Raw genomic sequence first — 14,495 nt, forward strand, 5'->3', positions numbered from 1 at the left:
ATGGAGGGATTTTCAATCTGGGTCATTTTTGCTTGAAGACCAAAGTACTCAAAACAACTATCCTTGACTTTCAATATGGAGATGACTGTGCCATCCTTGTGCGCACTGAAGGAAACCCTCATACCATTCTGGATCTTTTCAAAGATGCCTCAAGAGTCTGGGGACTCTCTCTCAACATCAAGAAAACTAAAGTGATATACTAGATTGCCCCAGGCCATGAATGTGACCCCTTCCCCCAAATTACCATCAAGGGAAAGAACCTGGAAGTAGTTGAACACTTTCTCTACCTTGGTAGCCACCTCTCTCAGACAGTGAGCAATGATGAAGAGATCCATCACAGGATCTATTGTGCAAGTGCCTCCCTTGGGAAATTGCTTTGGCATGTCTTTATCCATCGTGTTCTCCGGAAAGACACCAAGATCCAGGTGTACAAAGCAGTCATCATCCACACTGTCCTCTATGGGTGTGAAATGTGAGTGACCTACTGTTGCCATCTCAAGAACTTAGAGAGGTATCTCCCATGATACCTCTGGAAAATCCTCCAAATCAAATGTTTCCGTGTTCCCACAATTACCACAGAAATTCCAACAACCTTGATGAAGCCAGTGCTACAAACATTTAGTCCATGATCCTCAAGCACCAACTTCACTGGACTAGACATTGTGTGCAGATGTCTGTCTCTTGACTGCAAAAACAAGTAATAGCTTGAGATATCATGATGGCCAGAAGAAATACTACAAGGACACATCGAAGGCATACCTGACGAAAACAGATGCTGAAGACTTGGGGGAAGCTAGCTGCTAACTAAGTCCAATGCTGCCACAACCTCAACCAAGTGGCAGCCTGTTTCAAGGTAAAACATCTTGCCCTTAATCAAAGAAGAGAGAGCAGAAAAAAGCAAATGAGAGGAATCCCAGCCTGCAGTGTTCTTTCCCACGTGGAAAGACCTGCAACTTCTGTGAATAGATCTGTGACTCAAAGATTGGACTCTTAAGTCATCTCAAGACTGACCAATGATCTGTGGTAGAGATCATCCCTCAAATATAGGGATTGCCAATGATCCCTGTGAGTTTAACAAGGACTCATTTCAACTAAGTTACACATAAAACACACAAAATATTCCCTCCCCCAAAGTATAATGGCCAAGTGATCACAATAAACTCTAAAAAAAATTCCAAACAGCCATTTCACTGCATCCAGGAGAGATACAAGTAGTACCCGCAATTTCTGTTGTGGTGATGAGGTGTTTCCATCCTTGAAGAGGCAAAGAGCATCAGAGTGTGTCTGCTAACAGAACCATTCAGAAAAAAACTCTACTGACAGAAGTCAAGCATTGGTAGTTCAATGGTAGAATTCCTGCCTCCCATGCAGGAGACCTGGGTTCAATTCCCAGCCAATGCAAAGGTGGGGATAGGTAACACTCCTTTTGAAGACAGATTCAGGGACCAGAAGCTTTTCAGACTCCACAAAAGAAGGCTGAGATGTGATCTTGTGGATATTGTCACAGGCAAGCTGGGTACTGTGAGCGTATCAATTTTATCACAAGCTAACTGGGCTGTTTGATTTAGTTTTGGATTGAGGAGGCAAAGCTGGGAGTGAAGTGAAGGCAAATTTATTATAGCTTACACACATACAACAGTTAACAGGATGGCAAGGTAGAACTGGATAGTATGGCAAATGATCATCTTGGAAAGCCAATCTTTTCCCACTTTGGCCAGAAACAATGAACAGATTTTTTTTTTTTTTTAATTCCAGAATTGCTCTGTTAGATCTGGAGTTGCAGAAAGTCAAAGAAGGGCTTCATGCAGGACCAACTGCTAGTAAGTCTTGGAAACATAGTCCTCATAAGATCAGTGGGTGGGACGTTTGCTACATCCTTGTTCTCCCCACACATCACTGAGAAGCTTCAGGAGATCTCCTGTCACCTAGTCATCTCCCCTCCCTGTAGGCACCCACTAGTCTTAAGGGAAGGTACACAACCGGCGTGGTGTCACCAGCTATGGTAGGTGGAATCTAAATGAAAAGGAGTGAAGCGCTATGATAGCCTTTCAAACACAGTGATAGGGGTAGGCAGTTAGTTTTTTTTAAGGTCAAGCTTGATAAGGTCATGCAAGGGACTCTGGGACAGAATAGGGGTAATACTGGAGCTGGAAACTGTCTTGTATCATCAGGCTTTGGATGCTCAATTGTGGGTATTAACAAACAAAGATTTAATGGAAACTTGATCAGCATGTATGACTGCCTGAATATCAGGAGGGTATCTGGCAGTATGGGGTTTCTTGGTCATGCTGGTTGTGAGTGAATGGATCCACTCACTGTAGGAGGCTGGAATGAGACAAATTGATCTTGGGGTGTTAGTCATAGTTGAGGCTCTTTAAGGCAAGTTGGTTATCTTTTCAAAGACATGCTTTAATCTGGACAATAGGGAAGTTTGTGGCTTGTGTGGAAGGGTAGAATCATAGAAAATTAGGCTTGGAAGAGGCTTTAGGAGATCATCTAGTCCAACCCCCTGCTCAAAGCAGGACTATACCCAATTAGATCATACCAGACAAAGTTTTGTCTAGATCCATCTTAAAAGACTTCAAGGATAGAGATTCCACCACCTCTCTAGGTAACCTGTTCTAGTGATTTACCATCCTCCTGGTGATAAAGTTTTTCCTAACATCTAACCTGAACTGCCATTGCTGCAACTTCAGAGTGTTGCTCCTTGTTGTGTCATTTGCCACCACTGAGAACCGTCCAGCTCACAGTAGTTGTGACTGTATTTCACCTAATACTCCAGGGCTCAAGGTTTTAGCAATGCCCTCCTGTTCTCTTTCATACAACCCCTTGTCATTTTTATAAGGCACTGGGAGATGTTTTGTGGGGTAAAAGGCAGAGATATTTTTTTCTGGATTTTTTATTTAATATCTCTTACATAACAGTCTGCAGAAGGGGCCTGGATTCCTAGTTAGATTATCCCTTCCAGCCCCATATTCATACAGTAAAATTAATGCCAAAAGTCATATGGAAGAATTAATGGAATAGGACATTTCCTTTGGCTTGATCATTCTTCTGTCTATTCACTCCAGTGTCTGAGCACCTGCAGACTCCCAGCGCAGATGCAGATGGATTTGTTATAAGAAATGATTTCTTGGATATCTCAGTAAAAGGAGTGCAGTTTTCTTTTTGACTAGGAGATAGGCCATGCCCTTGAGAGTAGGTGAGTGGGCCTGTCAGACAGTGAATCATGATTAATATAGGTGGGTTTTTTTGTCTGGTATGCTTGTTGCTTTCAATGTACAGGAATCCTTTTGCCTGGAGAGATCTGAGTCCTAGAAGCATTGAAAAGTAGGGCTGCATGGGGCTTTGGGAGGGCAGCTAGTCTGACCCCCTTCTTGAGAGAGGTGTATCCCTATTTAAACCAGCCTATGAAAGTGTATGTGTCCTCTGTTCTTAAAACTGCACAAACTACCCTCTTGCAGAGCTACCAGATACAACCCCAAAATACCAAGAATGCCCTAACTTGCCACACATAAAGCAGGATGACAAGAGCACTGTCAGAGTCCTGACACTGCAAGGGCAGACAGGAGTTTATTGAAACTCAATTAAGATGATACAGAGAAACACTGGGGGACACTCTTGGTCCTGTTGAAGTCAATGACAAAATTCCCATTGACTTCAATTGATCCAGAATTACATCCATGCTCTGTAAAATCACTTTCAGTCCACTAGATGGTGCCCTTTCACCTCTGTTAAAATATATACTACTGGCAGGAAACTGCATCTATTCCTCTGTCTTCTGCTAAGGACAGGAAGGTGATAGCCTAACAGTGACCAGTTCAACACAGTTAAGACTCCTGGAGAGCTATTAATTCTCTGATGATTTGGTGTTAATTAAATTGATTACACTGAAACCACTTCCTCTGGCTAACAAATCGTTGCTAATTTCACCCTTCTCTTTCAAATGGTCCATTCTGATCTCCAGATATAAGTGAACCTATGCAAGAAGCAAAATGTGTTCTTTGAGAAGAATTACCATCCTTTGCTGTCATGGTTGATATAGCAGCTGCCCTCCTACTCAGTCAGGCTACTATTCTAAAAGCCAAGCATTTGTCCCAGTTTTATGTCATTGTTCTCAATTTCAATTTCACTACCTTTCAATTTTATTACATTTCAATAAATTTCATCATTCAGATTTCACAGCAGAACTATTAGTCATATAGCTATAGCAGACAACTGAGGAGTAACTGTTTAGGAATCTATCATGCTCACACTGAAGTCAATGGGAATGTTGCTATTGATTTCACCAATACATAGCGTAGCTTTTTAAGGCCAAAAGAGAGCACGATATCATCTAGTGTGATGTTCTGTATAACAGAGCGCACAGAATGTTATCAATTTGTTTCTGATGTGAGCCAAATAACTTATTTTTTTACTAAAATATACCTCCCAGAAAGAGATATAGTTTTGATTTGAAGACATCACCATATGAGAAATCCACCGATTTTGTGGTAGTTTACTCCGATGGTTAAGCCATGTTTTTAGTATGAATTGGTATGGTTTTACTTTTCAATCATTCTTTTTGTGTTGTACTTTTCTGTTAGAGTAGCCCCTTTAGGATTCAGCTTTAGTATTCGGTGGGCCTATCTACATGTCACCGTGCAGCGACATGAGTGGTGCACTGTGTTTTAGTACTTACTTGGGGTAAGTACTAAAACATGGTGCAGTAGCTGCCCGCACTGCAGTGTACGGGCAGTGCAATTAGATGTGTGGATGCTGAGCCAGCTGGCTGGAGCGCAAGCTTACTTCAGTGCGGGGCTCCCTGCCAGCTATCCTAGTGCTGAAACACTCTTGTGCCCCAGCCAGCCCCTTGCAGCACATTGAACCTGATCAAAACAGCCCCGGGCTGGCAGGAGGACCCCTTGGGCCCCAGGCTGCTCTGACCCAGCTCATTGTGCTGCATGTAACCCATGTGGCTGGGAGCAATGAACTGTGGAGAAATAAGCTCTTCAGTTTATTGCTGCACACTAATGGCATGTGTAGACACGCACAGTGTTTTCTCCCCTGAAAGGTACTTAGAGGCCTTAATTCACTGATTGTCACCCAGGTTGCTATGGTACCCTGGGGTTCACTGAGATACTTCCAAGGATGCCACAGGGGACTATACAATGTTAGCACTGTTAGGTGCGCAAGCATGATTCACAAGATAAATCCAGGGTGCATTTACACATGACACTATGTCACCGTAGCAATGTGCTACAGCCACATAGTGTCAGTAGGCACAAACTGTGACACCACAGCGACATCACTGTAGCAACATGCTTCCTTGGTACAGTGCATCTCTACGGTGATGTAGGGACTGAAAATAACCATGTGTCACTGACATAGTGCAATAATGGCTGATACTCTGACGTCATTTTGTACTTCTAAAAGGAAGTAATAAATGATGGCACAGTAACAATGGTGCCATAGGAGCACATGTAGATGTGCCTCTGGAGACTTAAAATAGGAATCCCTAGTATTCAAATCATTCTGCTCAGTTATGGTCTGACTTCTTGCAACAAAAGAATTGCTGTACTATTTTTTGCAGTCAAAAACTAAGTGAAAACCAAGAACTGACATTTTCCAAGGTGTGCCTTGAGTGAACCACTGCCACAATCAAATCAGCTCATACTCTAACCAAATGGCACAAAAGAAGGCTAGATCAGATTCCTTAATGTGATTTCTTGCGCTGTGATGTTTGACTTATAAAATTCATTATAAGGCAAAGCATGTGCATTGTGAAGTGAAAAACAATGCAGTTTTACTTTTAAAATTTCAGCTGCAAGAAGTGTGTTTTCTGGCTCCAAATATAAAGTAGGAACAGATATATTTTTCCAGCTGGCTGTAGTAACTTGGCAATTAAAGCATAAGCTTTATTTCAATTCTTAGTATCAACAAATACCCTTAAGGCATATTAGGGAGGTATAACAAAATTCTAGTAATGCCAACAGCAGTCAGGTTTAGTTATTAGATTGCCAGCATGAGAAAAAGAATCTGAAACACGTGCTTGTGATCACAGGAGAAACCCCAACAGAAGAAGTGATTGCAAGCAATTCTCAGTAAGAAATTCCTGCCGTTACAACTAATGTCTGCCAGTATATTTTCCTAATAAAAAAGGACACAGAACATTGCCTGGTCTGTGATTTACAGTTCGATATCTAAGAACAATACTTCTATTCCATAGCTTTTTTATTCCGTACCCTCACTAGTCCTAAAACTGAGAAATCTATCAAGAAACTTAAAGCACCGGGCTTCATTTAAATATACTGCCTTGATTACTGTGTCCGTGTATTGTGAGGCACATTGTCTGCTATGATGTGTTCTTTCTTATCTGTTATATGTAGTACTGTTTTTTTTTAAAACCATATGGTTTGGTGTACCTTCTATGTTTGTTTCCTGCCTAGTTCCTTACTCAGAAAAATAAAGTTACCATCTACGTGAACTGTGTGACACTTTCTTTCTCCTGGCCTTACTTAACCTTACCACCACCGTGGAGTCACTAGGTACAACATTTCTAGCAAAGAGGATGGGATCTTCATTTGTGCTGGTGCTTGGAGCTACAACCCAAATGATCCAGAACAGTTAGAAAATACTTTTATGTTATACATACATGAAAGAAACGTCATCTAAGCACTCATTTGGACCCACAAGTTGACAAGAGAAACCAGAGTGGAAAACTAATACAGAGCAAGGTGCATGCAGTGCAATCACTGTGGAAATACAGCAGAGGAAGGTGCTGGAGGGAGAGTAGCCATTTTGTTTTCCAGCCTAGAGTAGGGGAAAAGTTACACATTACACTTACACCAGAATAAATCTGTGACCTGTTAAGTGGTATTTAAGTTAAAACACGCGGTGAGCAGTCACAGGGTGGGGGTGACTACTGTTTCTTGCATCCACCAATCTAACTTGCCACTAGAGAACTAATAAGCAGGGATCTGGGTTTTCCATGTCCTCCAGAAAACAGAGAAAAACATGGATTTCCCCTTTACCAGAGGAAAACATGGATTTTTTCATTTCAGCAGAGAAACCCACAGATTTTGCAGTTTTGCTAGGAGCTCTCTGCAGGCTGGCAGAGTTCCAGCCTGCAGAGGGCTGGGAGGGAGGGGGAGGAGAGCTGTCAGGCAGGGGGTGTCATGGTCATGTACATGCACATGGCCCCAGGCAGCCTGGAGAGCAGCGCCCACAGATAAGTGCAGGGGGGTGAGAATTTGAGGCTCACATAGGGAGGGAGGGAGGGACTTAGGCAGGGCTGGAGATGGGGTAGGGACAGGGGCTGCTGCTCAGCCAAGGGGTGCATGGGGATTGGAGCCTGGGGCTGCAATGCGCAGCTGCAAGGCCCTAGCAGAAGTGGGATGGGGCTGCAGGAGACTCATCCAGGGGGCGGAGAGTGGGGCCGGCTCCCTGCCACTGCATACACTCCCAAGGAGGCAGGGGGGACCCGGGCCCCACAGATCCGTGGGTACAGGTGCCCTGCCCTGTTGCCCTCCACAGCCCCATCCCATCACTGCAAAGCAAAGTATGGCTGTGCTGGGAAACTGCTTGCAACTCTAAGCTGTGCACTGCCCTGGTGTGCCATCCCCTGCACATGTGGCAGCAGCGGAAGTGGTGACACAGGCTTGCACCCCTTGCTGTTGCTGTGCATGCAGTGCCAGGGAAGTGCAGGGCTTGCAGTGGCAAGCAGCTTTCCTGCATGGCCCCACTATTCCCTGCAGCACCGAGTCACATCTGCTGGCGTGCAGAGGCCCCCAGGGGAGGCCAGCAGCGTGGAAGCCTCAGCCCACAGAGGGCAGCCCATGCCTGTGTCTGCCCTGCATATAGATCTAGGGGAAATGGGTCCCCCATACTCCACTCCAGTGTGTGCATGGAGGCGAGGAGACACCCCTACCACCAAAGCCCACAGCAGGCGATGGAGTGGGGAGGGGGAGGTGAGGAGCTAGGCTCCAGTCTGCAGCTGCTGCCTTCTGTCACGGGCAGGGGACTGTGGACCTGGGTCCCTGGCCCCATAGCCCTGGCAGTTGGGGGCCCCTCTGGCAGGGCTGGAGAGGGCAGGGAGCTATGGGTGGGAGCAAGGGACACCAGCAGGGTGGAGAAGACTGTGGGTAGAGAGTGAGGGATACAAGCAGGGCTGGGGGACTGTGGGGGGGTGGAGAGTGAGGGGTACAAGCAGGGCTGGAGAGCTAGGGGGGAGTGAGGGGCATCAGCACGGCCAGGGGGCTGTCAGAGGGAGTGCACCAGCAGGGCTGTGGGGCTGTGTGGGAGGAGTGAGGAGCCTTTCCTTTTAATCACAGATGTTTGGGTTTTTATCAGAGAATCTGTGATTTTTTATCAGGGAAAACCAGGATCCCTGCTAATATGCAAGGGCACACCGAAAAGCTAGGACATCTGAGTTGTCCAGGACATCTATCCCTGCTTGTGGGCAGACGGGGACAATGGAAGGAGTCTGTGCACAGTGCATCCTGGCATGCTTGATGGCTGCAAATTGTTTGTTTTTTTTATCTCCATGGAGCACACTGAAGTTACCCTAACACAAGTTATATCACAGGATAGAATTAGCCCTCACCTGAAGTGGCATAATTTTGAGACACCCTGAGGGCACTTAACACAAGTTAAAGAGCCTTAATATGCAGGTTTATTTTAAGTACCCTTAGTATGGTCTAAATGTAACATGTAACTTCACCTGCAGTCTGCACTGAAGGGGTAAGCTCAAGTGTGGACAGCCCTAAGAACAACAGGAAAAGAGAAAAAAACCGCCACCTCTATGGGCAATATTGGCTGATGTGATTGCAAAGCCAGGCAAACTCATGGCGATCAGGAGAGCTCCCAGATGAATGGGAAATGGTAAACATAGTGCCCATGTTTAAGAAATGGAAAAAGGAGGATCCAGGGAACTGAAGACCAGTCATCCTCACCTCAGTCCCTGGAAAAATCATGGAGCAGATACTCAAGCAGAATCCATTGCTAATCACTTGAAGGGGAAAAAAGGCGATTATGAACAGTCAGCATGGATTCACCATGGGCAAACCATGCCTGACCAACCTGATTGCCTTCTATGATGAGGTGATTGGCTCTGTGGATGTGGGGAGACAAGTGGATGTGGTATACGTTAAATTAGCAAAAGGAATATGCAAGGTATATATGATAAAGAAGGAATATAGGAGGTATATATGATAAAGAAGTTGATATATTTTATTAGATGTTTTCAAAAACTCTATGTTTGATTTTAGCAAGGCTTTTGATATCGTCTCCCACAAGCTAAGGACGTATGGGCTAGATGAACGGATTGTAAGATAGATAAAAACCTGGCTGGAGCACTGGGCTCAGAGAGTAGCAATCAATGGCTCAATGTATAATTGGCACCTGGTATCAAAGGAAGTGTCCCAGCGGTCAGTCCTGAGGCCAGTTTTGTTCAATATCTTCATCAATGACCTGAAAGATGGCAAAGAGTGCACCCTCTACTACTATCTAATACTACCCCCAGCTTGGTGTCATCAAGAAGTTTGCAGATGACACCAAGCTAGGGGGAGTAGTAGATATGCTGGTGAGTAGGGCTAGAATTCAGAGTGACCTAGATAAATTGGAGTTTCGGGTCAAAAAGAATCTCGTGAGGTTCAACAAGGACACGTGCAAAGTCCTACATTTAGGACAAAACAGTCCCATGCTGGGGGCTGACTGACTGGGCAGCAGCTCTGCAGAAAAGGACCTGAGGGTCACAGTGGACAATCAGCTGAATATGAGCCAGCAGTGTGCCTTTGTTGCCAAGAAGGCTAATGGCATTCTGGGCTGCATTGGTAAGTGTGTTGCTGGTGGGTCCAGGGGAGTGATTATTCCCCTCAATTCAGTACCAGCGAGGCCACATCTGGAATACTGTGTTCAGTTTTGTCATCCCCCCCACTCCGAAAAGATGTGAACACATTGGAGAGAGTCCAGTGGAGGGCAAAAAAAATAGTTCAGGGGCTGGGGGACATGACTTCTGAGGAAAAACTGAGGGAACTGGCTTTAGCTTAGAGAAGAGGAGACTGAAGGGGGATTGAATAGCAGCCTCCAGCTCCCTGCAGGGGGTTGCAAAGAGGATGGAGCTGGACTGTTCTCAGTGGGGGCAGATGACAGAACAAAGAGCAATGGGCTCAAGCTGCAGCAAGGGAAGTTGAGGTTAGATATTAGGAAGAATTTTCTCACTGGGTAGTAAAACACTGGAAGAGGTTATCCAGAGAGGTGGTGGAAGCTCCATCCTTGTGGGTTTTCAGGGCCCAGGTAGACAAAGCTTTGGCTGGGATTTAGTTGGGTATGGTCCTGCTTTGAGCTGGGGGTTGGACTAGATGATTTCCTGAGGTCCCTCTACACTCCTAACTTTCTATGATTCCATGATTATATAAACTCCTAGGTGAAAAAATTGTGAACATAGTGGTTGCTGTGGAAACTGAGGAGGATTACCTGGATTTTTTGGGGGACTGGAAGGTACATTGCTTGAGTCAATAAAACAGAGCACGGAAAGAGAGGGACTTTCTATGTTGGCAATCTTCATAAATTATGCACACTGAAAGGAATTGCTGAAGGTGTTGGGTCAGTTTCTGGAAATGCCAGAGAAACATTGCTGTGGCCTATTGCATAATTCAACAACCAGTAACACCTTGGAGCCATCCACCCAAGAAAACTTTTATCAGGGAGATGCCCCAAAGGTGACATAAATACAGAATATATCATGCATAAGAAAAGCAAAGTCCAGGCTTGGACCAAGACCAGAAATTGTACCTGCTACTAGAAGTGCTGTAAGAGATGGCATTGGAGTGATACCCATAATAGAAGGAATCCCTATAAGAATGGAGCTAGATATTGGGCCTGCTATTTCCGTAACACCTGTGTCGAAGTATTAGCAGCCCTTGCCACAGATAACTTTGGAGAAAACCACCATGCATGTGAAGATTTACACTTGGGAAAACGTAGCCCCAAAACTGGATCTTCAGATGACAGTTCAGTTAGATTGGCAATCAGTTTTCCTATTAGAGCAGCTTTTAGAGTTGCTCTAATTAAACTGCTCCCCACCCCCCCACACACACACACTCCCAGAGCACATGTAAAAATGCCCTTTGTGTCCCAGTCCTCCATTTGTCTTGGTCATTCTGAATCCTACCCCTACCTGCTAGCATATTTAATACACCGCCCGGCTTGGTGTCACCTGCGAACTTACTTAGGGTGCAATCTATCCCATTTGCCAGATTGTTAATGAAGATACTGAACAAAACTGAAGCTATTGCATAAAAGTCAAATTATAACAGACTTTCACATTCATCATATTAAGCAACCTTATGGATCCCTCAGATAAAGATAAAAGGGATACATGTTATTTCTGTTATGACCAGACAGCCTAGTTTCCATGATAAAGAACCAAAATTCTGATAAAAACCCATTAAAAATCTGTTTTTCCCTGTGGTGAGTTGATTGGCCAAAGGGCACCAGCAGCAGTCCCACCCTGGCCACTGATTGATGGAGACGGCCAGGGCTGCACAACAGGCAGCCCTCTGAGCCAATCAGCAGCATAGGGAGGAGGCGGCTGCCACCATCTTGGCTGAGTCCCTGAGTGCCAGCAGCTTCTGCCCCCAGTAAGCTGCTGCAGCAGCCATGCAAACTGATAACTGCCACTGCAGAGCCGGCATTTATTTTAAGCATTTTTCCCCCCGGGATTGTAAAGACCGTCTGTAAAAATGTAAAAATTGCATTTTCCCACAGAAAACGGATCTCTAGGATCTCTGGTTATGACTAGGGGTCTACCAATCTTGAGGTAGTAGCCAGCTGATTTCACAAACGATGCTGGGGCCAGCTCCCATTTTTGCCACTCTGATTGTGTGTGGGGGCCCTGGTAGTCCTGCCCCTCCCCACAGATTGCCAGATGGCCTCAAACCACCACTTAGATTGCAGCATGTCAATTAATGGCTTCTGTGAGATTAATCCCCCCTAAGCCTGCAAAAGCCATTTATTGACACATTATTAAGCAATCTAAGCACTTAGACTTTAGAATGAAATATCTAATTAAAATAAAGTTATGCACACCATGAACTGGAATGAATATCAACTATATACACTTTATTAACTAATACCATCTAAGTACTTACTTAAACTCTAACCTGAAATACCTTATGAAAATAAAGTTATACACAACATGAATTGTAACTAATACCAACTATATACAGGGTGTGTCTACATGACACATGTTATTTCTCAGTAGACTAATCTACTGTGCAGTAAAGCATCACAGTCTACACATGCACGCTATTTACTGTGCAGTAAATTAGTCTACTGCGCCGTTAGCTATTACCTGTAAATACAGATAATATGCTTACTACACAGTAGATCCTGCACATTTGCCATGTCTCTATGAGATACTGACTGTACGGGAGCCTGACACTACTATGCAGTAGCATCAAGTGGCAAAAACTGTGCCAGCATGCTAGTGTGCAGTAATTAGGCTACTGCACAGTCATGTCACTTAAAAGGCATGCCATTCACTTGTTTATGCAAGTACTAAATAAATGTGCAATAAGCACTGTGCAGTAGTGTCTTGAGTAGACGCACCAGTAGCACATGTATAAATGGCACATGTATAGCTACTGACCAGGAGCAAATTTGCCCAGTTGCTTCAACATCAGAGGGCCACAGGGGATGGGAAATTCCCCCAGTCCTGATGCTACTCAGCTTTTGGCTCCCCCAAGAGCCAGGAGCAACACTGAGATGGGTTAGCTCTCTGCCTCTCAATTCTGGTGCTGCTCAGATCCTGGCTCCCCACAGGAGCTGGGAGCTGACCAGTGTTGGCTTTGCGGAGCTCTCTGCTTCTCCACACACCTGGGGACTGGCTGGGAGCTGGCCTGTTTCCACAGCAGCCAGGTTCCCAGCTAGGCAGGGATTTCCAATGTGTGCAGGGCAAGGAGATAGCTGCCTCTGCAGCCAGCAGAGCTCTCCTGGCCCCATGTGCACGGGGACCAGCGCCATGCTCTCTGCCAGCCCCTTGACTAGTACCATGGGGGAACCCGGGTCCTGTTGCAGAAACAAAATGTGCAACACGTGGGTCAGTCACAATGGAGGAGGAGTCATGCTGTGCCATTGCAGACACCGTGGACTGTACATGCAAAACAATCACTGCAGAGGTATAGTCATAGAGGTATACTATTGGCATAGTAGCAAAACCCCCAGTTTTTCATTTATTTTTTTTACTTAAAAATACATTCCCTCCCCTTCCCCAACTGTTTCTGACTTTCTCTCTGCCCTCTCTATCCCTTGTAAGTGGTTCTAAGCAGTTGTGATAAGTCATAGTTAAGCTAAAACATAGGACAAGAACAAGTCCCTTTTATATTGTCCATGTATCATTATAAATAGTGCCCTGTTATTTTGGTATTGAATTGTATTGGTTTATATTGTATTGCCGTTATTTTTGTATTGATTTTTACTGTTTTATATTGATAGTGGATGATTTAGGCCTGTTTCTGTAAGTTAGCCAGAGTAATATCAAGTCTCCACCTTGGCTTGTTAAGTCTCCATTTTGTGTTCCCTGTAATCTGTTGTAATTGTGACTCATACCCACCCTTCCTATGCAAACTGGTTCCTGCATGAATGAGAGTGAACGAGAGTGCTTGAGACATAATGGTAGCAGGCCTAAAAATAGCTCCTACTGCATGACTGGACTATCAGCTTAACAACCTTACCACCGCCTTGCATTGACTCTCCCTGAAACCACAAACCTACTCCCAGAACCAGAGACAAAACCCAACATTTGAAAGATAAAGACCCTCCAACAAACCAGCAACATAGAAACAAAGAACAGAATAGAAACCAGCAACTCCACCATTTTATCCCACCAGACAACGAAGCCATCTGGAACTGCATGACCTCATCTGAACAGGATTGGCCCTTGACTGGGCATGTCCTGTCCATTGGAGTCACAAGTAGCCCACTCCTGTAAAAGGGGTGGTAGAGTGTGACCTCCTTGGTATGCCCTCTCCATCCAGACCAGCATTATGCCATGACACTTGCCCACCCAGGGGCCCTGTCAGTGACCCCCTCTGGCAAAGACCCCAACATCCTACTGGAGAAGACCCTAACCAGCCCCCAAGGATCAACTTTCAGCCTGAGATAGGTAGCTACCACCCACATCTTCCCGCCAATCAAGGGACCTGAGTTCTAGTTCTGTGCATCTTGACGTCAATCCCTCTGTTAAGTCTTTTCCCCCTGCTACCATTGTGTGAGTGCATGTGAAAGAGAGAGAGAGAGAGAGAGTGTGTGTGTGTGTGTGTGTGTGTGTGTGTGAACCAATAACTTTATGGTCTGTGTATTGCATTGCTTGTCTAATAAAACTGTTATTTGGATCCCTGAATTGGGTTTTGTCTTACTGCGGTCCTGGCCCTGCTCCGATCTCTAACCCCTGCCACTCTGACCTTTGTCCCATCTCTCTCTCTCTCGCATCTTGGCTCCCTCTCTGCCACCTC

The 14,495-nt window shown here is 45.1% G+C and overlaps 1 non-coding gene across 1 annotated transcript; it reads left to right on the forward strand.

Annotated features, from left to right (window-relative positions):
- Positions 1-1,330: 1,330 nt before the first annotated feature.
- Positions 1,331-1,401, forward strand: TRNAG-CCC (transfer RNA glycine (anticodon CCC)). Its single transcript has one exon. It is a non-coding gene; the product is annotated as a tRNA-Gly (tRNA).
- Positions 1,402-14,495: the final 13,094 nt, after the last annotated feature.

Source organism: Crocodylus siamensis, chromosome 1, assembly GCF_052110815.1.
Source record: "Crocodylus siamensis isolate JL-2025a chromosome 1, ASM5211081v1, whole genome shotgun sequence".
Lineage (NCBI taxonomy): Eukaryota > Metazoa > Chordata > Crocodylia > Crocodylidae > Crocodylus > Crocodylus siamensis.